This window comes from Pituophis catenifer, unplaced genomic scaffold (assembly GCF_029215685.1).
Source record: "Pituophis catenifer annectens isolate HBS135680 unplaced genomic scaffold, rPitCat1.0.hap2 SCAF_3, whole genome shotgun sequence".
Taxonomy (NCBI): Eukaryota; Metazoa; Chordata; class Lepidosauria; order Squamata; family Colubridae; genus Pituophis; species Pituophis catenifer.
This window is the reverse complement of record NW_027256883.1, coordinates 49,893,391-49,918,072: the sequence shown is the minus strand read 5'-3', so window position 1 is coordinate 49,918,072 and position 24,682 is coordinate 49,893,391.

The following is a 24,682-nucleotide window of genomic DNA, read 5'->3' as shown; positions in this document are numbered from 1 at the left end:
TTCCCCTGAAATCTAGGGAGGATCCTTCTGAGACATTTTCACCACCCCTCCTTGTTTAGACTTAAATTTTATTTATAAGACTGTTGTCTAGGTTGCTGCTCTTCCTTCTATGTCCCAAGATTGTTCCTGTATTATTATAGATTGGGAATGGAAAGTATTATAATAGTTCTCCTCCTTTCTCCACAGTAGATACTGGGAGGCAGAAGAAGTCAAACTGATGACCATTGAATTGTGGGGTACTAGAGAACTTGACACAGTCTCCTGTTCTGTGTAACATCTACAAGCTACCAAGTGAGATCATTCATTAATGAGTTAAGCATCAACAAAATGTTGATAATATCCAGTTTTAAATCTGGATATAAAGAAGCCAAGTGAGTAGTCTGAGGTATTGTCTTAGACAGTAGAAGGCTGTCTAGGGCAGTACCTGTCCTGGAAATATGACAGGGTCTGGATGGGAAGGATCACTCTTTAAGACCCAGAGAGGACTGAGTGGCTATGTGTTTCTGGTTCTTCTGCTTCCAAGGTTTTGCTACCTTTAGTTGTGAAAAGGGTAGCATTCTCCCAGACAGAGGTTTTTTTTTTTTATTTATTTGATTTATATGCCGCCTTTCTCCGGAGACTCAGGGCGGCTTACAATGTGCTAAGCAATAGCCTTCATCCTTTTTTATATTTATACAAAGTCAGCTTATTGCCCCCACAACTGGGTCCTCAATTTACCTACCTTAGAAAGGATGGAAGGCTGAGTCAACCTTGAGCCTGGTGAGATTCGAACCTGCAGTAATTGCAGGCAGCTGGTCTTAATAACAGGGTGCTTTAGACCACTGTACTACCAAGGCTCTTGGTGTACAATTAGGAGAACTTTCTGGAATTGCAATTTCTTTTGAAAGAGCATGTGACAGTTATTGCATGGGGGGACTTTGCCCAGATTTACAGTATCTGGTGTGCCAATTGTGCTTTTTTCTGGACAGGAATTCTTTCTCACAGATTCCTGCCATAGTCACCTCAGCATGTAAATTATTGTAATACACTTTATATGAGCTGCCTTTGAAGAATACCTGGAAATTGCAATTTGTTTGGAGTGTAAAAGCATGGACGATTAAGGGTACACTTTATACATCTATGTAATAACTCTGTTATGCATGCTGCATTTCAGTACCATGAAACCTACAGAAAAAGCTAATTGTGACCTATAAAATCTTTCATGGCCTCTCTGTCGAGCTAGTAAAATCTGACAAAGTGGACATTGCGCCAAGTCCCAGTTTATAAATGTCTCATCTGATGACATCCAGGTGACATGCCTTCTCTGACATAGCATCTGTCTTTTGGAACACCATTCCCTCAGAGCTTCAAGTTGTTCCAGCTCTTTTGTCCTTTGAATGGGCTTGAACACCTGGCTCTTTCCCCAGGTGTTGCGATAGGGAATATATGCCTGGCGGGAGTGAGGAGTTTTATTAACACTTTAATGTTTTAGGCTCATGTTTTTGCTTTCTTTCAGCTATTTACAGTATTAAATGTTCTTTTTAACTTATTTGTTGCCCAGAGTCATTAGAGTCGAGGGACCTGTCACTACAGTGAATAAAGAAATTTAGAAAGTTTTTTCCGATGAATCTCAATTGTACTTTGGCTGCTTTTGCATTTCATCCAAATGTCAGGGTTTTTAAAATTTTGATTTGAAGACTAAATAATGAATGTGTTTAAATAAAATCCTATTCTAACATCAAAACAAAATATTACAGCTTTGCTTAATGGATGAACGGCAAGGTTTTAATTTTGAAAAATCAAGTTGCTCCTAAATTGCTAAACTTTGCCCACAGTTCTTGGGCAAAGAAGTTAGCCTTTGTTTATTCCATATTAAAAAATACCTGTAGCATCTTAGTTTAAGAAGAACAATAATGAACCCTCCTGCAAGTGTTTTATTTTCAGTGGTACTTAATCCAAGTATGTCTTTGCAAGATTGCAGCTCTAGTCACAATTGTGTTGATTCCTTTCCTCAGTTTTGAGACTGGCTTTCATTGTTTCCAAGTGCAAATGGTGAGTGCTGACTAAATCTTTATAACATTAAGAAAGGGAACAGCTGCTTATCAGGAGAATTAGATTACATGTGTGGGACACTGAAATAGGTGGGTGGCAAGCTGTTTCCAGTTGTTAATGGCATAAGAAAAGAACATGTGGAGGAAAAGAAGTATTTTAATGAGATTTAAATATATTAACCATTCTGCCCCAAAGAAAGAACTTTTTATATCAGTTATCAGTTAATATCTGGCTTTGATAATACAGTGGAAGAAACTGTTTCCTGATATCTGAATATTTCCACAAGAATGCTTCAGTTAGTAATGTTATATGTCTGTGTGCTATAAAGGATCTTAAAAGAGTTTTAAAAATCATGACAAGATCATCATAATTAAAAAATCAGTTTCAATAATCTGTAAAACTTGCAACTATAAAAATTCATTAATTATTTTAAATTTTGAATATACAAGAAGATCAAGGGAGTAGGTTCTAAATTGAACAATCTACCTCAAAAGCCAGGTTTTTATCAGTTGTTGAAGAAGAAAAATAAATCAAATTGCAAAGAATGTCTTACAATGAAGAACATATGAATTAGTGTCCCTGAAGATTTCTATGTGGATCAATATACAGTATTCAGACACCTTGAGAAGCAGAAGAAAGCGTATAGAGTCAAATCAAATGTCTAGCTTATCCTGTTGCTAAACTGGCATATTGTTATAGGCATATTGTTACTGCTAAAGTTAGTGATTTGATAATAGTCATCATGACTAGTAGCCTTGTTCTCTGTGAATCGGTGCACTTCTTAAGCCATGTAAGTTGCTGACCATCACTGTGGAATGGCTTCTTTTTATCTGCCTTCAATCTCCCACTCTTTAGCATCATTAATTTTGGCTATTGTTTAATTTTGTATATGGTATATAACAGTGATGACGATCCTTTTAGGCACCCAGTGCCCAAACAGCGCATGTGTGCATGCCCAAACTGAAAGATGCATGTACGTGCCGAATGCGTGGACATGTGCAAATGCGTGGACATGCACATGCACAGACATGCACATGCGCAGACATGCACAGCAGAGACCCGAAGACCAGCTGGCCGGTAGGAGGCAAGGCATCCCAACACTGGCAGTGTGGCAAGAGGTAAGATCTTTTTCTTTTGTGAGCTTCTGTTTCATTGTTTGCAGGGAAACAAAAGCTCACAAAGAAATGCCACAGAGATCTGACTTGGGGCAACGGCGCACATGCTAGCAGAGAGGGCTCTGCGTGCCACCTCTGGCATGCGTGCCATAGGTTCGCCATCATGGGTATATAACAAAACTCAATATTTCTTTCCTGCCTATTTTGCCAGTGTTTCTGAAAGGTTTTCTACATTACACCATTATATCAGTGGTGGGTTTCTACCAGTTCGCCCCTAACCAGGGTGAACGAGTAGTGGCGGTGGCGGGCGGCTCTGCCCACCCTCCCGGATGTCATCACAGACACTCTGCACATGCACAGAAGGTTCTGCCCATGTGCAGAAGCACCGCGAGCTCACACTTCCAAATAGGTAACAAAGGTAAGTAGAACCCACTACTGCATTATACCCTATTTCCTCTCTCCAGTCTCTCCAAACTGTATGAAAATTGAAGGTTGAATTTTCTTGTCACAGGATGAAGCCAACCTTCTTCCAACACCATAAACCAATTAACATTTTTTCTAGCTGACAAATAGGAGAGGTAAAACCTAATTGGCCAAAGTTCCACCAGACAACTACACTATGAAATAAAAATTTGCCATGACACTCTCCATATTCTCTGTATATACATATAATTGTTCATTTTTGTCATGCTGTCACTTTTGAGTTTAAAATCCTATTGGGAGGGAATATTGAGTCTTGCAGCCAGGAGTTTATCAGGAGATCACAGAACCAGAAAAAAAATTATTTTAGGTATAGCGACAAAGTTGTCACCATCACTGATCAGCCACCCATGGAAATGTGCTCCTGAAAAGCACAGAAGCAGGATGTGGTGGCACTACTCTGTTGTAATATGAAAGAGAAAGAAAAAAAAAAAATCACATAAAGCCAACATATAGCAGGATGAGGAGGCATTTGCTTGGTGCTGCTACAGGACACTCCTATTCTTCAGAGATCTGGCCCCTTAGCCAGTCTTTTGTTACATTTTTCCTTTTGTGTCCATCTGTTCTCTTTTCCCTCCATAGACAGGTTGTAGCAAATGTTGAGTAACAACTTCCTGGCCCTCAGGATCTGATAGCTAGTTTGAGTCAGGAGCCAATAGACAAATGGACCAGCCACAAGTAAGAGCAGTGTCCCAAATTTTTAAAATTAAAAATAAAAATTAAGTTTTAGTCTTATTTTAAATAAAATTAGTGGGAAGTAAACAAAGAACAATCTAAATTAGCTCTCCAAACATACCAGGACAGTTTGAGAGGAAAGTCTTGTGTTGCCTCTAGAGCAATGCAAAATAAGCTATTTTGAAGATATATTAAATTAACAAGATTAAATATTGTTACTTTTGCTTCTGTATTTATATTTTTACTCCAGAATTCAGGTGTTCTATTCAAGGCCCTAAAATCACATATTGTCCCTGAAATACTTAGACATTTCCCACAAATTCCATCCAAAATTGCTTCCAAATTATAATTTAGACAATAGTATCTTCTTTCCACAAAAGTATATCTAAGCGATTTTCTGATATCTTATGGTTTAATAATTTGTTTGAATGATTCACACTCCAATCTGAAAGATTTCAGTTTATATCTTTATAGTTACTGTAGCAAAAACCTAGATCACAATTGTATTACAAAGCGTTATTTTAATAGTTTATATAATGTATTATATAGATTCATTGCTTCAGAGATATGCATTTAAGCTGACTTTTCCTATCAGCATCACTGGTCTTGTAGATGTGTAAGGTCCTTTTGATTTTGATTTTATCAAAATTTGATAAAATTTGATAAATTTTTGATTTAATCTTAAAGACCCTCTGTGAGTTCTCTTAGTAACTTTGAAAATCTAATAAATTTGGTATTTATAATAATATCACATAACAGATGTAAGATAAGATTGCAATAGATTGGGTACGGGAAGTTAGAATCACCATGAAATTCCTATCTGTATGTCTGATAGGAAACACTGTAGGAAATATCTTTTTACTAGAAGATAAGAACAAATAGATATTATCTTCTGCTGAAGAGTTCTCTCATAATTCTATTGTAGCTGTATAATAAGAATAAAATAAGAAATCTCTGTCAATTTGTATTTTACCAGAAATGTACCTGAAATTACAATTTTGAAACTGTATGAACTGAATCTGCAAAAGTCATTATGAATTTTGCATCTCAAGCTTTCAAATTTAACCGTATCAATTTTTGTCACCCTGTGTGCTCAAACCGAAGAAAAATATATTGTTAAATATATTATGTTCAACTAAAAGTTTGACATTAATAATAATTCTTAGAATGGCAATAGCAATGTAAAGTAAGATGATTATAGCCTGTTTCCCCTTGGTTTTGTCTGGAACATGTAGAAATGGATTTCTAAACCATACTGTTTGCTGTGTGAAATATAACTGTGGCTTTATTTTATGTGCTTCAGATCAAGTATCCTGCTCATTATTTAAGTAGAATCTTTGATTGTATATGAACAAAATACTACACATGATTATATCTGGTCTTAACCTTGAGGGACAAAATTGGCTCTATTTAGCAGATGTATTAGAAGTGCCTAGGAAAAGTAATGCTTTTATGGACCACATGTTGTCAAGGCCATCTTCCTTGTGGTTTTTTATTTGACCATATGTTTGGTACTAGTTTTCTTTCTTCTAGAGATGCTGACGCCTTTTAGTCTGAATATCTGAGTATTACTAGATAGAAAGTGCCTGCATGCATGCACATGCATGCCTCAATATGTAGATATTACATTCAGATAGGGAGAATAAGATTGCAAAGATTTATTTGGCATTCCTTTTGAAAAGTTAAAGAATGTGACAGTGGCATAGCAAGAGGCCCACATTTGGAACTGAGGTTTGGCTACTGTTAAGAAATTGATCTTTCCATCACACTTTTGGGGTAAAGATAATAACTATAAATCTTTTTTTAATTGCAGGTCACTCATGTGGCTAATTTAAATGTGTCTCTTTGTAGTTACCCACTTGTATAAAACAAGATCAGGCAAACCTGTTTGCTCTTTCGTGATTCTAATCTCAGTTGAGCCAGAGGGCTTTTACTACAAAAAAACTCGTCTTTTTGGCTTCTCTCACCCTCATGTTTTCTGCCTAAGTAAAGGGGCCATCATATTTTGTTCTGAGAAAATTATACTGTTAAGTTACTATGCGTTGCTAGGTTTTTCTCATTTTACCCTCTTGCTGCTTTCAGTGTATATGCTCTGTGTTTTGGAGCCATTTGGTTTTTCCTACAAGAAATTAGAAAGGTTAAGGCTGCCGAGAAATGTTAATCTCCTGTTTCTTGTTCTGCAGCTGAAATGCAAAAAACAGCTGGCAAAATTCTGGTAAAGATTGGGGAGAATTGCTCTCTTTTCTCTTTTCCTTCCCCTTTCAAAAGAAATTCTTTTATTAGATTGCCTTGATTAACAAATTCCTTATAAGTGCTTTTTTTTTTCAATCCATTTTTTTTTGTGAGTTATTTCAGGATAAAAACACACCTACTTACCATGTTTGTAATTTCTATAGACTCCTTTTCGATGCTAATAAAATATTTTTTTTTCATTGCCCTTAAAAATTATACTGGAGCTACTAAATCTGAGCTGTATGATCATTAGATGATGAAAAAGAATTATATATGTGTGTCTTGAGTTCTAATGGTCTTCCATATTTCTGTATTGAAGTGTAGGCCTAGCTGGGTACCAGGTTACTATTTTTTTTAAAAGAAGTAAAATGGCTGTTGGATTAATTTATTGTCTTTGTCAGTTTTTTCTAGCGTTCATTTGAATTGAAACTAAAAGCATAGGATAAGAAAGGGAAAGAAACTTGAACTTTGGGATGTTTTAGATATGGGTGAATGGAATAACTTATGTGACAAAGCAGTCTAGATTTTCACCTTTGTTGCTTTTTTTAAAAAAAATGGGCCTGGTCCATGTTGCTGAAACTTTACAAATAGATAAGAGCCTTGGTACTACAGTGGTTTAAAGCACCCTGTTATTAACACAGCTGCCTGCAATTTACTGCTGGTTCGAATCTCTCCAAGGCTCAAGGTTGACTCAGCCTTCCATCCTTTCTAAGGTAGGTGAAATGAGGACCCAGTTTGTGGGGGCAATAAGCTGACTTTGTATAAAATATACAAAAGAATGAAGGCTATTGCTTAATGCACTGTAAGCCGCCCTGAGTCTCCGGAGAAGGGCGGCATATAAATCAAATTAAAAAAAAAAAAAAAAAAGATAAAAATTCATAGACTACAATGCACGTTTTCAAAATCACTGCATGGTTTTAAACTTTGCTCATCTGTTTTAAGTAATTAAGATTCTAACTCTGATTGGATATATTTACAGCTGAGCTCATCTCAGTGCCTAAATCTCACTATTTTAAGGAATGACATTGTTTTCCTATATTAAATCAGAGAGAAACAGTGAAAATAAGATGTAGTAAAAGACTTATGCTTTCTTTAGCTTGTTGCTTAGTAACAGACAATGCCTTCTAAGCTTATTTTTGTTGTGGAGGTGGGGTGGAGATGGGAGTGAAACCTGAATCAGTCACCATCTGTCCTGAGTAGGTTGGCTTCCTATTGAATTCCCTTTTGTTTCTCTCAAACAATTGGTTCTCTTTAGTGCCTATATACCATTCCAAGTACCACTGGTGGTATCTCCCTCCATGCTTCCTTCTGTAACAATGGGTAGCTATATTTTAATTCAGATAATAATAACAGACACTCTGCAATTACAGGAGGAAAAGAGGAGGGAAGCAAGGTAATTTCCCTATAAAACATCTTATCATAATATGTTATTAAGGGGAAATTAGGAACAAATATTAACATAGCAAGTACATCATTTGTAGCAATATTAGAGTTATTTTCTTTGTATTTTTTTTTTTTAAAAACAGCCACATATAACAAATTTCAGCATACTTTTTTACAGAATTGAAACTTAAATTCCAGATCTACAAAGCTGAACTGTAGCTACATAACTATAGAAGCAGGGTTTTTTATATTTATTTTAAAATGGGGCTAGCTGAATGTATGTCTATGTGCCTTCCATGCATATTGGTTCCAGAACTCATATGGATCGTGTTAACTCAAAATTCTGAAAGATGTAAAACCAGCCTATCTGAAAGGCCCCAGTTTGCAAAGCAATGGAAAAAAATTATCATTAAATAAGAGTAGCCACTCCTGGTTTATAGTACTTGCAGCTTCCTCTAGTAATTTCAAAACAATGTACCATATGTTGGGCAATCACATGAGTCTAATTTCTGTTCCAAAAAATAAATTAGTATCCCTTGAGAAAACATTTCAGTGAATTTGCACATTGTTTAATGTTGAAGTGTTGCAAGGCAATTACAAATGTTTCTAGGCACTATTTTTAGTATTTTGAGTCTTTAAATTGATTTGTGAATGCAGAAAATTTAGCTGATCTCAGTGAGATTTCAATAATTGTTCTGCTTACATGAAGCATAAACATTGTATTTTCAATTCTATACACTGTTATTTAATTTTTTCTTAGTACCTTTTACTGAAGAACAATTCCAATCTAGTCTGGCAAAATGATTCTCATACACAGTAGATAGTAGTATTTAGGATGCTGAAACAGATTAAAATCAGTTCCTCACATTTTTATTTCTGCCGGCCTCTATAAAAGGTTTCTAACCATAAACCCCCATCCTAGTCTCTAGAATTTCTTGTTTTAAATGTGTCATTGAAGTCATCTTCATTATTAATTACTGAACAATGTTTAATTTGACTTTAATTGCAGAAAGTTTGCAGATTAACAATTTGTTTCTCTAAGTGTCATATCTTATTGCAAGTATTTAAAAGACTTAAATAATATATTTAAAAGGTATGGTTGTTTTTTTCTACTTGATATCATTTTTTCTATTGCAGTATACATGACTTATTCCTGCAAGGTTCATTTAAATTTCCTCGAATTACTTTTCAACTTCTAAAATGTCAAAGATCCTTATGAATGTAGGACTTTGTATGATAATAAGATCCTTCAAATGGAACACAGTTTGCTTTGCTTTTTGCTGAACTTGTGGTTAAATATTAACTGGATGTATCTACAAAAGGCTGCCATTTTATTCCTTCTGTTTAGGGAAAGGAGTTATATTAATTATAATTTGGTATTTAGAATTGTGGCTAATGGTGCTTTTCAGGCCCCACTAACAATGGTTTGCCTGAGAAGTTTACACTGGCGAAAGCTCTCCTTATCAGTCTGGGTAATCAAGAATTAGATTGAAATTGCTTTTAGTTGTCATTCAGGTTTCCTTTCAAAAGCCAAGGACCTGCTGAGAAAAACAAAAACCTAATGAAAGCTTGACTGTATTCCATCTTAAAACCTGCAGAATTAGAAATGAGGTTCTGACTGTCTGTGTATTCTTATTCTTCTACATTCTCAGGGTTACTAAGGTAACTGGTTTTCAGAGATTTTACATCTTCATTGTCAAGTATTTCCTACACTTATTGTGCTGCTTTCAAATTAGGGCAATTTGAACAATGCCTTTTGAAAAAAGGAATAAAATGGAAATTGATGTAATGAATCAATTGGATCTCTTTATATCAGACATGCTGTTTATTTATTTAGAGCTGATTTAAAAAGCACTTTTTTCACATTTCCTTTTTTTCTTGCTCTTCTTTTTTCTTGTTTAAAACAATCCTGCCAATGTAACCCTTTTAAATAGGTTACATTAAGAAACAAGTGAATGTGAGTGTTGAGAATTGAAGTTTAGATACTGAGACTTTCTGATTAAATAATATAAAGAGTTATATTAGATGCAACATAGTTTGTGCTCTACCCAGAATCAGATTACTGTGAAAGAATATAGTTATTAGTGAATTTTAATGATAAAACAAATGCTCTAATTCACGTAAATTGATTTATAAATAATTTATACATTTATAAATTGATAAACAATTTAATACTGTTCCATAATTAAGCGTTATGCATTTCTGATCCTAAATCATATTTAAGTCTTATGCTTAATTGAGCTATATAAAATGGGGGTTTCAAACAATTATGAGGGTTGCAATTTGCTGATGATAATTTAATACATAAACATTATAAATAAACCTTGGGAGAAATGTACTCTTTTTCATGCACAAGATACTCAGATCATAATTTGCCCCTGAAGGGATTAAAAGAGTTCCCTTTAATTATTGGTTTGTCAACATACAATAAAGCTTCAATCCATAAATTCTTCAAAGGGGATTAAAAGATTCTTGTCTAAAAATTGGAAAGCTGTTGCCAGTCATTGTACACAATATAATATTGCATGGTATGAACTCTCAGGTGGCTTGACACTTTCTAAATAGCTTCAGAATATAAGCAACATTACTATTTTCTCTATTTCATACCATCATTGAATTGGATGGGGTCATTTAAATCATCTAATCCAATCTTTTACTCCTCTCATGAGTGAATGGAGGCAAGTGTGTCATCTCCAACTGGTAAAATGACCCTTGAACTGGAATTTGCTTTTCTGTAATTTAAGGCCATTATTTCAAGTTCTTACCTTCTAAAATAATAGAAAATATGTAATGGCCTTCATTTGTCTGCCACCATTTTAGATATTTCAACTGCATTATATCTCTCTTTAGTTATCTCCTCTCAAAGCTAAATGATTTTAGTCTATCTTTGAGGATTTAATTTCCATTTTAAAATATTTTCAGTTATAATTAGAAGACAGATCAAAGTAGCAGAACTAATAATTTTATATTTTTATCCCACCTTTTGTATATATAACTCAAGGTGGTGAACATAATTCTCTTGCCTCCCATTTTTCTCATAACAACAGCCCTGTGAGCTGGGCTGGGCTTGGCTTGGCTGAGAGAGTGGCTAGCCCCAAGGCTGGTTGTAATGCCTAAGGAAAGACCAGAATTTATCATCTCCTGGTTTCTAGGCCAGCACCATATTCACTGCATCAAAATCTCATTTTTTTTACTGTATATACAAAATAATACAGACTAAATAATACATAATAAAGTCAAGTTGTCTTCACTGCTTTATCTCTCTGATTAGTGGTGGATTTTATTTCATTTCATTTAAATGCTTTACAGGGCTGCCCAACTCATAAATAGTGATGCTGGATTCCTAAATACTATTAAAACATTAACAAAAATAACAACACACACAAAGAGAAAGCATAACTGAGGCCAGGCCACAGCATATTCTTGTGCCAGAGCTATTAGAAGACAAATTTATCTAGTGCTGTGGCCTAGGGGAAGAGCTAGGTTTCCAAGGCCTTATGGAAGGCCAATAGGTTATCATCTGAGTTATTATCTGCAAAGAATGATCAAACAGGACAGAGATACAGTTTATGAGCTCTTTCATAATTTATAAAACAATGAAACTACTATTTTCTCACCTGCTACTTCAGAAAGAAAAGGAGCAGCATTTTAAAAAAAATCTTGTATAATATCTGGTTTATTTTATTCAGTGATCTGCTTCAGTTCTTAAGAAGAGGAAGGGATGTTTACAGAAAGTATTAACTCTGAAAACCAGGTTAGGAATAAATAATCATTTTCAGAAATCTGAATTGATCACATATAGAATGTTGTTGTTTTTTTTTTAAAAAAAAAACTGCCAATTTGGCCTTAGGTCTTAAACCTTATAAAATTATATGACATATCCACAGGGTTTATCTATATTAGCAAAACAATGCTTTCTAAAATTCAGGTTCATCGCTGGTTAAATTGGCAGCAGTGATTTTCCAGTTCTTCATACATCCATGAAACAATTTTCTAAAGCTTCACTTTCAACATTTTGGCAATTAGGTTCAAGGCAATTTGTGGGACATTGTGACATAACTAGCTAGGAGAGCAGGAGATATGTGGGATAGAAACAACATGCTGTTTTGCACACATTAGTATTACACAAATTGCTCCTAGAGCTGCAATAAAAGCGTGAGCAGACAGCATCTGGCACACTGCCATTTGTTGCCTAATTTAAAAGCGATTCTCTTTTTTAAAGATACATTTTCTTTTTGGCTTGGCTTTTTGAGTTCCGTTCTATAGAATGAATTGAAATAGAAACTAAGAGCTTGCCTAAAGTCCAAGTAACAAACAGACTGCTATGTTCAGTATGACTAAAAACACTTTTGGTTTTAATTTCCTCCTTATATGGTCAATTTATGACAAAGGCATATAGAATTTATGGAGATTATTCCAGGATACAATTTAGCTTTTTTATCCATTGGTAAGATCAACACAATCACTTTAGAATAATGTATATTATATTAAAAGAGGAAAAGTATACATCTTGCCTGCCCTGTTTGCTAATTAAAGAATCATGCATTTATGGTTCTTAAAATTCATTGCAAGCACAACTGGGAATTATTTATTTATTTGTAGTATCTGGAATTTTCCTAAAGATTCTGAAAATCTGTGCAAAATCTGCACCATTTAACTAAAAATGTTGTGTAGTAGGGTGCAAAAACAAATACAAATCATATAGCCATTATATTTGATGTATAGAGACAGACAAGTGTACTGTAGTGAATCAACTCATGAACTTGGACAGAGGATTTTCTAGTTCAAATTTCAACTGATCATGGTGACTTTGGACCTTAGTGATTGTCAGCCCAGCTTATCTAGCAGAGGTATTGTGGCAAGGATAAATGGGAGGAGAACCCCACAGATATTTTCTCAATCTCATAGACCAGTGTTTCTCAACCTTGGTAGCTTGAAGATGGGTGGACTTCAACTCCCAGAATCCCCCAGCCAGCAGCGCTGGCTGGGGGATTCTGGGAGTTGAAGTCCACCCATCTTCAAGCTACCAAGGTTGAGAAACACTATCATAGACAAAATGTAAGATATCAGTATAAAAGCTTCCAGTTTTGCAATATCATCTTTTACATGATAAAATGCCCATTTCAAATGTTGAGTGCTTACAATATTTCTTCATTTAGTTCTGTTCCATTGGGACATATTAGTCCTATGAAAGAATATCATTTTGAATTAAACATATATGCTTGAGAAGATCTTCATGCTTACATAGTTTTTTTTTAATGAAATATATATTTCAGTATGAAAACAAGCATTTCTAGGGCTTAAAGAAATTGACATAACATGTACAAATGTGAAATCAGCCCTATTTCAAATAGGTCTTTCATATACAAAAAGCTATTCACTCAGGAGCAACAAAATAAAATGTAAAGCATGTTTGACTTTGATCCCCACAATTCCAAGAACAGCACAACTCATATTGTGCTGATTATGGATGCAACTCGTGGCGCTCATATAACATCTCTCCTGCGCGAGCTGCACTGGCTCCCAGTGGTCTTCCAGGTGCGATTCAAGGTGTTGGTTACCACCTTTAAAGTGCTCCATGGCTCAGGACCTGGGTATTTACGAGACCACCTTCTGCGACCGATAGCCTCCCACCGACCAGTTCGCTCCCACATAGAGGGACTCCTCAGGGTGCGGTCAGCAATACTATGTTGGCTGGCGACACCCAGGGTGAGAGCCTTCTCTGTGGGAGCTCCTGCCCTTTGGAACGAACTGCCCCCGGAAATACGCACTATCTCTGACCTCCCAAGTTTTTCGCTGTGCCTTCAAGACCCTGTTCTTCCGACAAGCAGGGCTATCTTTGTAAAGGAGTTTTAAATTTGGAGTTTTAAATTTTTGGGTTTTTGATGAATCTTGGCCATAAATGTAATAATTTTAATAATTTTTAAATTTAATTGGGATTTGTATTGTGTTTTTACTTGGCTGTGCACCACCCCGAGTCCTTCGGGAGAGGGGCGGTATAGAAATAAAATTATCTATCTATCTATCTATCTATCTATCTATCTATCTATCTATCTATCTATCTATCTATCTGATTTCCTAAGAAAATTGTATAAGATCAGTAATAAGAAATAGCCTTATGCTAAGTACTGTTAAGGAAAGGTAGATTTCCCTCCATCTTGAAATGGGTGGGTAAAGGAAAAAGTGCTATATAACAGCTATTACAATATTGTTCATAGCATTTGTGTAGGAACAGATGCAGTTTGAATTAAACATGTCCCATTTGGTTCAGTGTGTCATTGCTTGTTGATTTATGAATCCCATATTTCCTTCATCCTCTCAGGCAGAATGCAAACTTAGTGCTGCCTGTTTAGTGTCAGTGAGAAAACAGTAGCCTCTGTTTGTGCCATGTGGCAGGAGGGAACAATCTTTGGGATGGCCAAGAATTGCATATAACATTTTGGGTTGACTAGTGGGGTAGGGCTTTGAAATTTTGAAAAGGTTCTTTGTTTTTTATTTACATGAGATTCAGGCTTACCTGCATTCAGGCTTACATCTGTTTCTTGCTTCAACAAAGGGGAACAGGGCTTTCAAGTTATAGCTATCACTTGAGAATTATATTTTTTTAAAAAATCAGAGCCACATATATGTTTAGGGTCACAGTTTTCCTCCCCTTTATTTTAAGAATTTTTCCATATAATTGTAACATGCTCTCTGTGGAATCCTCCCCCCCCCCATGTGCAAGTCATATCCATGATAACCTGGTTCAAGCACACAGCACTTTATGTTAAACCTAACTCTTGGCAAGGATTTAGGATGAAGACACAAAGCTTGTTTTATAACTTTTTCCTTAAAAACCTCAGTCAAATTTCATCTGGTAATCCTATTCTATCTTTATATAGTGTACAGTAAACAAGTCCTTGTTCTTATGCTCACTTTGTGTCTCTCTCCTCCCCCCAAATGTCACTCGATAAGGGCAAAAGAACAATTACATTCTGCTCTATATTGAAGATTAAGATACTTTTTTAGGTAACCTGCTGCTTAGGCACTTCATGAATCTGAAGGATCTGTGTGGTCCGGATGAACAACAGTATTAAGAATTTAGCCCTTACCAGCTTCCCATGTTGCTATTTCTGGAGAACAATGATGAACTTTACAAATTATGCTAAGCTCTAATGTGATTGTGGCTTACCATTTTGAGTGAACTCAGACAAATGTGGCCATCATGTACGCTGCCAGAATTCAACTAACTCAACTAACATAATTAAATCAAGAATTTTCATAACAAATGGACAATGTTGATAACATTTTTAAATAGATGTTTACAATAAATTCTGGCAGGGTATATGATGTCTATAAGTAAATAAAAATAAAAACTATATAATGGTTCTGAAGTTGAGAAGTAATGAAATGGGCTCAAAGGAATTACTATTCCAAAGAGCTGTAGTAGTATATTTTGACAATTTCTTACTGTGTTTTGAATTTGTCTTCATACTGTAACTTGTATTTTCCCAAAGAATAACGAAAGGAAGGGGGCAAAAAACCATCTAGCATTTATTGTTTCCTTGACAAGGTTCTTTGCAGGAGTGCCTGTGATTTATGAAGCCATAATATACCTCTTGTGTAGAAGAAAACTGTGGGAGGTAAGAGACAACTGGGTGGAACAAATCAAGAAAATAAAGTTCTTGTCATAAGAGGAAAACTCTTATGTGTCATTGACAGATCTAATTTCTGTTAATCTAATGTATGAAGTTTAACATTGGCTGGTATTATATAGAGAAATGTGTTTTCATACAAATTTAATGTAGCTTCGAGGGTCTCTTTTCCTCTATGTAGTTTGAAATGCATGAGTTTTCCCTCCTATGTACAGAGATTACTGCCACAACATGCTGTGTTCTTGGTGATTACTAAGCACATGTGAATTGTGAGGGCAGAGTCTTATTTATGATAAAGGCCTACAGTATGCTGTAGAACTGAATGGTCATTCCATCTAACAGATGAGTTATGTTATAGAAAACCTGCTTTGTTAACACACCTCTGGTAAGTGATAAATTCTATTAAGTATATTAAGTATAATTTTTTTTCACTAAATCAGTACGTTAGTGATTGATGTTACTGATTCTGGCTACTTTGTTTTGAAGATTTAGAACTATGGGATGTTTTCAGCCTGTGATTCAATGTCAACTCCTTGCTGAACTCCTTGTTTTGCAATTATTTTCTTGCATGCTACTGTTACTTTTTAGAGAATGCTACTTCTGCTACCTCTCCTTGTAAGTGTGAAAATAAGCTGCTCTTTTTCCCAGCTGAATTCTTGTCTTGCTAGTTCTGTGTTGCAAAGCACTGGCTCTTCCTTGACGCTTGAAGTATATATGCAAATGTAGATTTTCGCAAAAACATATTAGGAAAACTAAGCCTGGTCCATGTTATAATCCTGAAACTTGCAAGCATTCGTGTTGGTTGGTTGGTTGCTTGCAAAAAATGCTGAGATGACTTCTTGTGATTTGGAAGGAGTTGTTGCTTTGCAACTAAGAACATGAATTGTTCTCCTCAGCAACCTTTATTGAAATGTTCAGAAAAGCTGTTGCATTATACTGGTAAGGAGCTGGGTTTTTGTCAGAAAATGGAGAGCTCCATGAATCCCCTAAGAAGTCTGCTGTTATTCCCTTTTGATAATTAGAAAGGAGTAGTAGTTTGCTACAGTACTTAGGTGTGGTATGGAGTCATAAAGAAACTTATAGAATTATAGAATACTTTATTTGGCCAAGTATGATTAGATACACAAGGAATTTATCTCTGGTGCAGAAGCTCTCAGTGTACATGCAAAGTAACCGAGTAATAATCATCATAATAAGGATACCAATAAGGGGGATAGTAGAGAAAATGAGAAGGACAATAATAATAATACTACAGCCATGCAACATGGGTAAATACACTTAGACATAAGACGATGCTCTAAAGATTAGGTGTTCAGCAGAGTGATGGCACGAGGGAAAAAACTGTCCCTGTGTCTAGTTATTTTGGCATGCAATGCCCTATAGTGGCATCTTGAGGGGAGGACTAGTAACAGTTTATGTTGTAACAGGTTGTGACAGGTCTGTAGATATTTTCTCAACCCTCCTTCTGACTCGCACATTATACAGGTCTTCTATGGAAGGCGGGCTGATTGCAATTGTTTTTTTCCCTGCAGTTCTAACAATCCATTGGAGTCTGTACTGTTCTGTTTAGTTGCTGTATCAAACCAGACAGTTATAGAAGTACAGATGACAGACTCAATAATTCCTCTGTAGAACTGTATCAACAGCTCCTGGGGTAGTCTGAACTTCCTAAATTGATGCAGGAAGAAATTCTTTGTTCTGTCTTTTTAATGATGGTTCTAGTGTCCATTTCAAATCCTGGCAGATATAGAACCTAAAACTTGAAGGACTCTATTGCTGATACTGTGCTTGAATATAGTAAGAGGTGATAGCATAGGACGGATCCTCCTAAAATCCACACTCATCTCTACAGTTTTAAGCATGTTCAGCTCCAGATTGTTCTGGCTGCACCACAGGGCCAGTTGTTCAACCCCCTGCCTATATAGGCAGACTCATTACGGTCTCATTCGAGACCAATGACTGTTGTATCATATGCAAACTTCAGTACTTTAACAGAGGGAACTTTAGAGATGCAGTTAAAGGTGTAGAGAGAGAAGAGCAATGGATAGACCATACAGCATCAGAAAATTAAGAATATACTGTACATCATAACTTGGGAAGTTCTTACTTTAGAACAGTTTGTCTCAATCTTTGCAACTTTTAAGATGTATGGATTTCAACTCCCAGAATCCCCCAACCAGCATGCCCTTGCAGAGGTTGAGAAACACAGTCTTAGAAGATCATTTGCTGCAGCTTATCTGTTACTCTTTTAACATCTGCTAATGCTATAGGAACCTTGTCTCCTTTGTCTCTGGATAGCGATGGTTATGGGTTACTTTTTCATGCATTTTTTATGTGTTAGATTTTGAAACATTGATACAGTAAGTAATGATTGAAAATAATCTGTGTTTATAATATGCTGAAGAGCTGTTCCAAGCTCAAAGCTTCACACACCCTTTGTTGCTTTGAAATAACTTATGGCTGCTGTGAGCCATTAAAATTTAGTCCACAGATATTCTGCTGTTCCTTTCCTGACAATAAACCTTCAGAAAGAAAGTTATATTTTAAAAAATCACAAGGCACAAAACCTGGGTTTTTGTCCTTCGCATTTATTATAATTTTATGAATTTGACAATTTATTGTTTTAAATTTAAATATGTTTATTTTAATTTCTTGGACTGTTTTTTCCTATGTTTATAAAATATATGAAATAAGTTTATATATCCAGATCTTATTTTTTTTTAATGGATGGTTCTCATTTTTAAAATGTTTTAGATTTCATATGTAAAGAGCTTAAAATGGAAAGGGGAAAACTTCTTTTCTTTCTCTCACAAGAATAAACACATTTTGCCAAAATCTTATTCTAAAACATTTTAGAGCCGTAAAAAAGAAATTTCCTACCCTTGCCCTTTTTACCTAAGGTGGCTGTAAAAATTGTTAATGCAAATGAAGTATGTCACTTTCTGTTGTGTGATGCTAATTGGAAATGGATCATTGCAGTTTATGGGGCAGTTACCCCTTTCAGTGCCCAGTGAATGGCCTGCTTTCAGTGATGCTACCTCATTGATTTCCTGACCTCTTTTGCACCAAAAGAACTGAGAAGAACTAAAGATAAACATGGAATTGATGTTGAAGTTGACATAATACAGTATCTGTGAATAGTGAATTTACATGCATGGGGAAGTAGAGCAAACCATTATGACATGATGTTTTCTTTACGGTTTACATTTCATGCTTCTGCTTTGTTCCCTCCAGAGAAATTGAACTGCAAGATCAGTAATTCAAAAGTTGATGTGTATAGTAGTTGAACTGATCTGGAGGGCACCAAGGTGGGGAAAGACAACATTATTGTGTCTATGTTTGTTTAATGGTTTCTGGCATCATCTGATACCATCCTAAATTTTTCTTTCATTTTTTTTGTTCCACAGGGAGATTTTAATTATATATCTACATAACCTATATTGCCCTATTGAAGAGGTACATGTTCTATTTCATTTTATATATTAATTTACTATAATATTTTTTTAAATTCTGGAGTTTACTGAACTATAATTTCTGGAATGTGTACAAATATAAGTAAAAAGTTTAAATCCTTTTGCATAATTTTAAATTTCAGTGAGTTTCTCTTCACTAATATTGTGGATGATATGCTTAATATCAGTAGTTATTGAGGACCCGGATTGTGGGGGCAATAAGCCAACTTTGTATAGAACAACACTGCTTAGGGGGTCCGAAAGCCCTAATAAGCAGGTATATACAAAAAAAAAAAAAAAAAGTATACAGTCTATTGCTATAATGCATTGTAAGCCACCCTGAGTCTACGGAGAAGGGCGACATATAAATTGGACAAATAAATAAATAAATAAATAAATAAATAAATAAATAAATAAATAAATAAATAAATAAATAAATTAGTGTGTTTCAAATCCCATCGATATTGGTTTGCTCATGGTTGCGCTCGCGCTGGCGCACACAAAACACTTCTGCGCCTGCGCAGAAGCGTCCAGGTGGTGGGCGGACCCTCCCGCCGCCACCGCTACCAGTTTGCCCAATCTGGTAACCCACCACTGCTTAATATTGGGAGAAACATGCTTAATATTTGGGGGGGGGGATCAATATTGCTTCAATTAGTAACACAGTTCTTATCTGCAGTACAATGTGGCAAATAGCCTTATTTGTTTTATCTTGAAATAATTGTCTTCATTAAAGCTGGATGATGACGATATCTTCTTCAAAAAATGTGAAATCATGTCTATTAATAATATTAGACTCTGATATTAAGAAAACTGTACATAGTCATACAGTGATCTAATATAGAAGTTAGAATTAGTTTTCCACTTTTTTACATTTGTCTTTTCTTTTGAAAACAGACAATTAAATATGTTTATATTGCTTTCACACTTAAAGTTGAAGTTCACACTTAAAGCTATTTTTAAATTGGTTCAGATAGGATTTATTTAAAAGGATGTTTCTAAAAGTGAAATGCAAATAAGAAATATAGGATAAATCTTTTTGAATTTATTTATTAAGCTACGTGGTTTCTAAATACTCACTGTACAATAGGATAGCTATTTAATGCTTTCTCCCTTAATCAGACACTTCTGTAAAGGTGTGATGTTGTTTTACTCAGTAGGATGTCATTTGGCTTCTTTGCACTTCAAAAAGATCTAAGGTTACTGATTATGACTTTGCTATTTCCTGTTTAATTGTTATGTACTTAAAAGGATTCCAAGTTTTAAAACCACATGGCAAAGAACACAAGTATAAATCCTTCAGACTTGTAGGTCTGTAAAGTTGCAATATCTTTTTCCATTATCTTTCTTTTAAAGATGTGCATTTTTAACTCCATGAAAATATCCCTAAGGAGAGGCAGGACTCATATGAGTGCTAAGTCATCACTTTCTTCTACATGCACAGGAAGAAAAGGTTCCATGCAAAGAGATGATCCCATGCATTTTCCTTTTTCTTCAGAAGAAGAAATGCAGAAGAGGAATAATCCAAAATCAGAATAATTTGTACAGCAGAATGTTGGTGGCTTGTGCATAAACTTATTGATGACATGGACCAAAATGCAAAACAAACAAACAAACAAACAAACAAACACACACACAACTTTTATTATAATACTGCTAGAAGCATCATTTCTTGAATAATTCATTTTTGTTGCATGAGGAAGCCAGTTTTTCTTTAAAAATCAATATTGGCTATTCCAGAGCAACACTAACCTAAGATCTGGAGTTGTTAAAAGAGTTGGGCAGCATATAAATGTAATAATAATATCTAGGATAACATAAATACAAATGTATTAAAAACATACTTACATAAGTTCACTTTACAGCAGTACATACACAAAATTACACAAATACAGTTAGCTCTCGAATTACAACAGTTTGTTTAGTGACAGTTCAAAGTTACAACAGCACTGAAAAATGTGACTTATGACCATTTTTCATAGTTATGACCTTTGCAGCATCCCCATGATGATGTGATCAAAATTCAGATGCTTGGAACTGGTTCATATTTATGACCTTTACTGTGTCCCAGAATCATGTGATCATATTTTGAAACCTTCTGACAAGCAAACTCAATGGGAAGCCAGATTCACTTCACAACCAAGTTGCTAATTTATCAACTGCAAGGCTTCATTTAACAACTGTGGCAAGAAAGTCATAAAATGGGTCAAAAGTCACTTAACAAACTTCTAAAACAGCAAATAAGACCTCCTATTAAATAATCCTGTGTGGTATACATACACAAGGCCTTATACTCCTTTTTAATAGTGACATTTGGTGTGAGATTTTCTTTTGGAATAACATCTGAGAAATACAATACATACAGAGATGAACTTCTCTTTTCATGTAATAGATGGAAATGAGTTCTCACCAAACCGACTATAATGTTGCTAAATATTTTCATATTATTAAAATGTAAAGGTATTGAGGGTAATATAGAATTCTACTTAACGGTATTGTTTTGGTAATTAGCATATATCAGTGCCAATTGATTTTTATTTCTAAACACAATTAAAAACACTTTTATTTTAAAATATTATTTAAATAGATTAAAAGAATTACTTGCCCAGTTGCCCCAAGAAAACAGCATCCTTTAATACAGGGTAGGAATTAGTGCATCTCCATGCTTTATGGCAATTGTTATTGCTGGTCTACCCGTAGTGTCTCCCTTCATAGTTTGGTCTTGTGTACATGGATGGCAACATGCAAGGTGCTGTGAGAGATAGGTGATGTTGTCCTGACCTGAAAGGTTTAGTTTAAAATAGGAGTGAGTTAATTTCAACCTGCCAACAAACAGGCATTTCCTCCATCCTAGACTCCTGCTTCTATAGTGGCAAAGAACTGAGAATAGGATGGATAATCCTCCACTTGGGCTTTTGGTTGTTTGACCACGTGCTTCAGCTCCTTGGAATGTAGCTTCTCTTGATGTTATCCTTGAGAGAATGGTGTGCTTAGTAGCTGTGATCTAAGGTTTAAACAATTCCATTAGGATTGAAAGGCATTCAAAACAAGTGTTTTGTTATGCAAAGGAATGCAAACAAAACCCTTTCTTTGAATAATTGAACAGCTGTGTCTTTTTCAAGATTTAGGTGGTTGCTTTGAAAGCAGCTTGTAGTGTTCCTGAACTCATCCAAAGACTGCTAGCTGATCAAGATTAGATTGACCATTCATTCCAAGGTTATGGACCTTGTGATTTTCTGGAACAGAAACAAATATCCACTCATCAAAATACCTTCAGCAAATATGATGGCTTCCCCCTCTGTCGTGCATTTGATTTTTTTTGAATTACGAAGTTTATTAGCCACTGTACTGTAAGTTACTATTAAGAGGACTGATGTATTTGAAAGGCTAAAAAAATTACTAGGTTGCTTTATGAAAAAGAGACCAAACAGAAATAGTTGAGTTGGCTATCACCATAGAGGTGAAAATGCACAAAAACACCTGTCATTCATTCATTTGTAATATATTGATTGGGCAGCACTGAATAAAACATTATCCCTTGAAAATACTGACTGCAGTGGTGAGAATACAAGCCCTAAAGAATGAAGAAGTCAGACACCTTAATCTTCATCAGATTGAATTCTGTCCTGTTAAATATAATACATGCTCTGTGTTTTATGATGCAATACCTTTAAACACTTAAAGGTTATTTACAAATGTTCCTAGTAAGAGGTTACTGGCTAGTAACTATCAGAGTCATTTTATTTTTTTGTTTTCCAGAAGGGTTTTCCTTCACTTTGGGTCTCTAAGAATTGAAGAACAGAGGCAATTTTAGTTCAGTCCTCTGTAACAATTCTACATATGGCTTCCCATATTGTTCTGGAGGGCTCTAAACTTTTGGAACAGAAATACAAAGGGCTGGAGAGAGAAAACTGGTCAGAAATAATTTACATCCTCTTTTTCTATTTTTACAGCAACCCAGCATGCCTTAATTGATATGCTGAACTCAGTTGATTGATCTCAGAATCCAACCTCCTTTACAGTATTTAGATACCTTAAATACTTCAGTTGATAGTGCTGCTTGTATTGACATGTACAGTTCAATCGCATTTGCTCCCTGGGAAAGCAGGCCAGAATGTTAATCCGGGAACTGGTTTGAAAAGATGTTCTTGAGCAAATTACTTCAAGAAGAGAGTCAGATCATTCCCTAGTACAGTTGTGCAAATCCATAGTTAACTCATTAAATTTAATGGGGTTTATTCCCTTGTAAATGGGTATTATATTACCCTAAGGCTAATCTTTTTAAATAGTTATGCACTCAGCATATTTAAGAGGCAAATTCAAATTTTACAGCAGGGTTGGCAGCACTCTTAAAGTCTGAATCAAGCTTTGGCCAGAGCCAACTTATGGCATAGAACAGGGGTCTCCAACCTTTCTGACTTTGTAGACCGGCAGGGGGTGGATGGTTCCTTGCACAAATGGAGTTGCATGTGCTTGTGCATCCGGATGCTGCTTGCACGGCCAAGTACTAGGCCATGGCCCGGGGGCTGGGGATCCTTGGTATAGAAACAAATCTCAGTTAAAGGAAGAAATAGGGATGGTGGTGGAAAAGCTGATCTTAATCAGTTAAAAATGTTTATCAATGTTTTTGTGGTTACTCTCATCTTCCATGCTTACATTGCTTTCTGAGTCTCCCTTGCTTTACATCAAAGGGCTTTGATATATATTAAAAAATCTCTGCTTCTAAAAAGGCTGACATCTGAGGCATAATATTTTTTGCCACTTGAACGTTAACACAGCCAGCAACTTCAGTTGCCATCTTACGGTCGAAATATTTTGTTTTTTTTTAAAGTAAAAATAGGAATTACTCAGTGTACTCCTGCAATATTCTGCTCCAACATTGTGCTCTCCAATTATGTTGGACTTCAACTTCCTTGTTCATCAGCCAACATAGATATACAGTAGGTCATGCTACCTTTACAAGATGCTGAGAACTATAGGGCTACGCATCCAGGGAATGTTAGCTTGAGGAAGAGTTCCTTAGTAAAATTGAGATAATGTAATATGCTTCCACTGTTTTCCCAATGGATTTAAAGAATCCTAGTGCAAGAATAAAATTGGCCAATTTAGATTAATTATTTCTCTTTCTGTGCAAGTACACACAGATACTATAGTGAACTTTTTTGCTGCTTGTTTTACTTTAACTTAGCTTCTCTTGTATATTCAACTACTGTAGTTTATAAACCATGATTTATAGTTTAGCATATTGGGAGAACAAATTATACTCTATTTTATTAACTGTATTTTAATAAACTGAAGGTTAGTGTAATGTGTGAATCTAATTTATCTCTCTTGTTTTACAAGATATACATACATACACCTTCTTCAGAGGATAGTTTGCCTCAACCAATAGACTCAATCGATCAAAACACCTGGTTGCCATTATTTTTATATGTAAAGCTATTGAATTTGATGGTGCTTCTATTAAGACCCCCTTGTGTAGGAAGATTGCCTGAAATTTCTTAAGTCCACATCATTCTAAGACGTTTGAAGATGAAATTGCTTTTAAATTTGACAATATTGATGTGTGCTGAAAATGTTAACTGGCTTTTCTATCTGCTGTGGGTTAAAAAATTAATTGGGTGGGGTACTTTTTTTGTTTAACCTGGACAAACACATGTTCGGTGTAAACCAGCAGTGA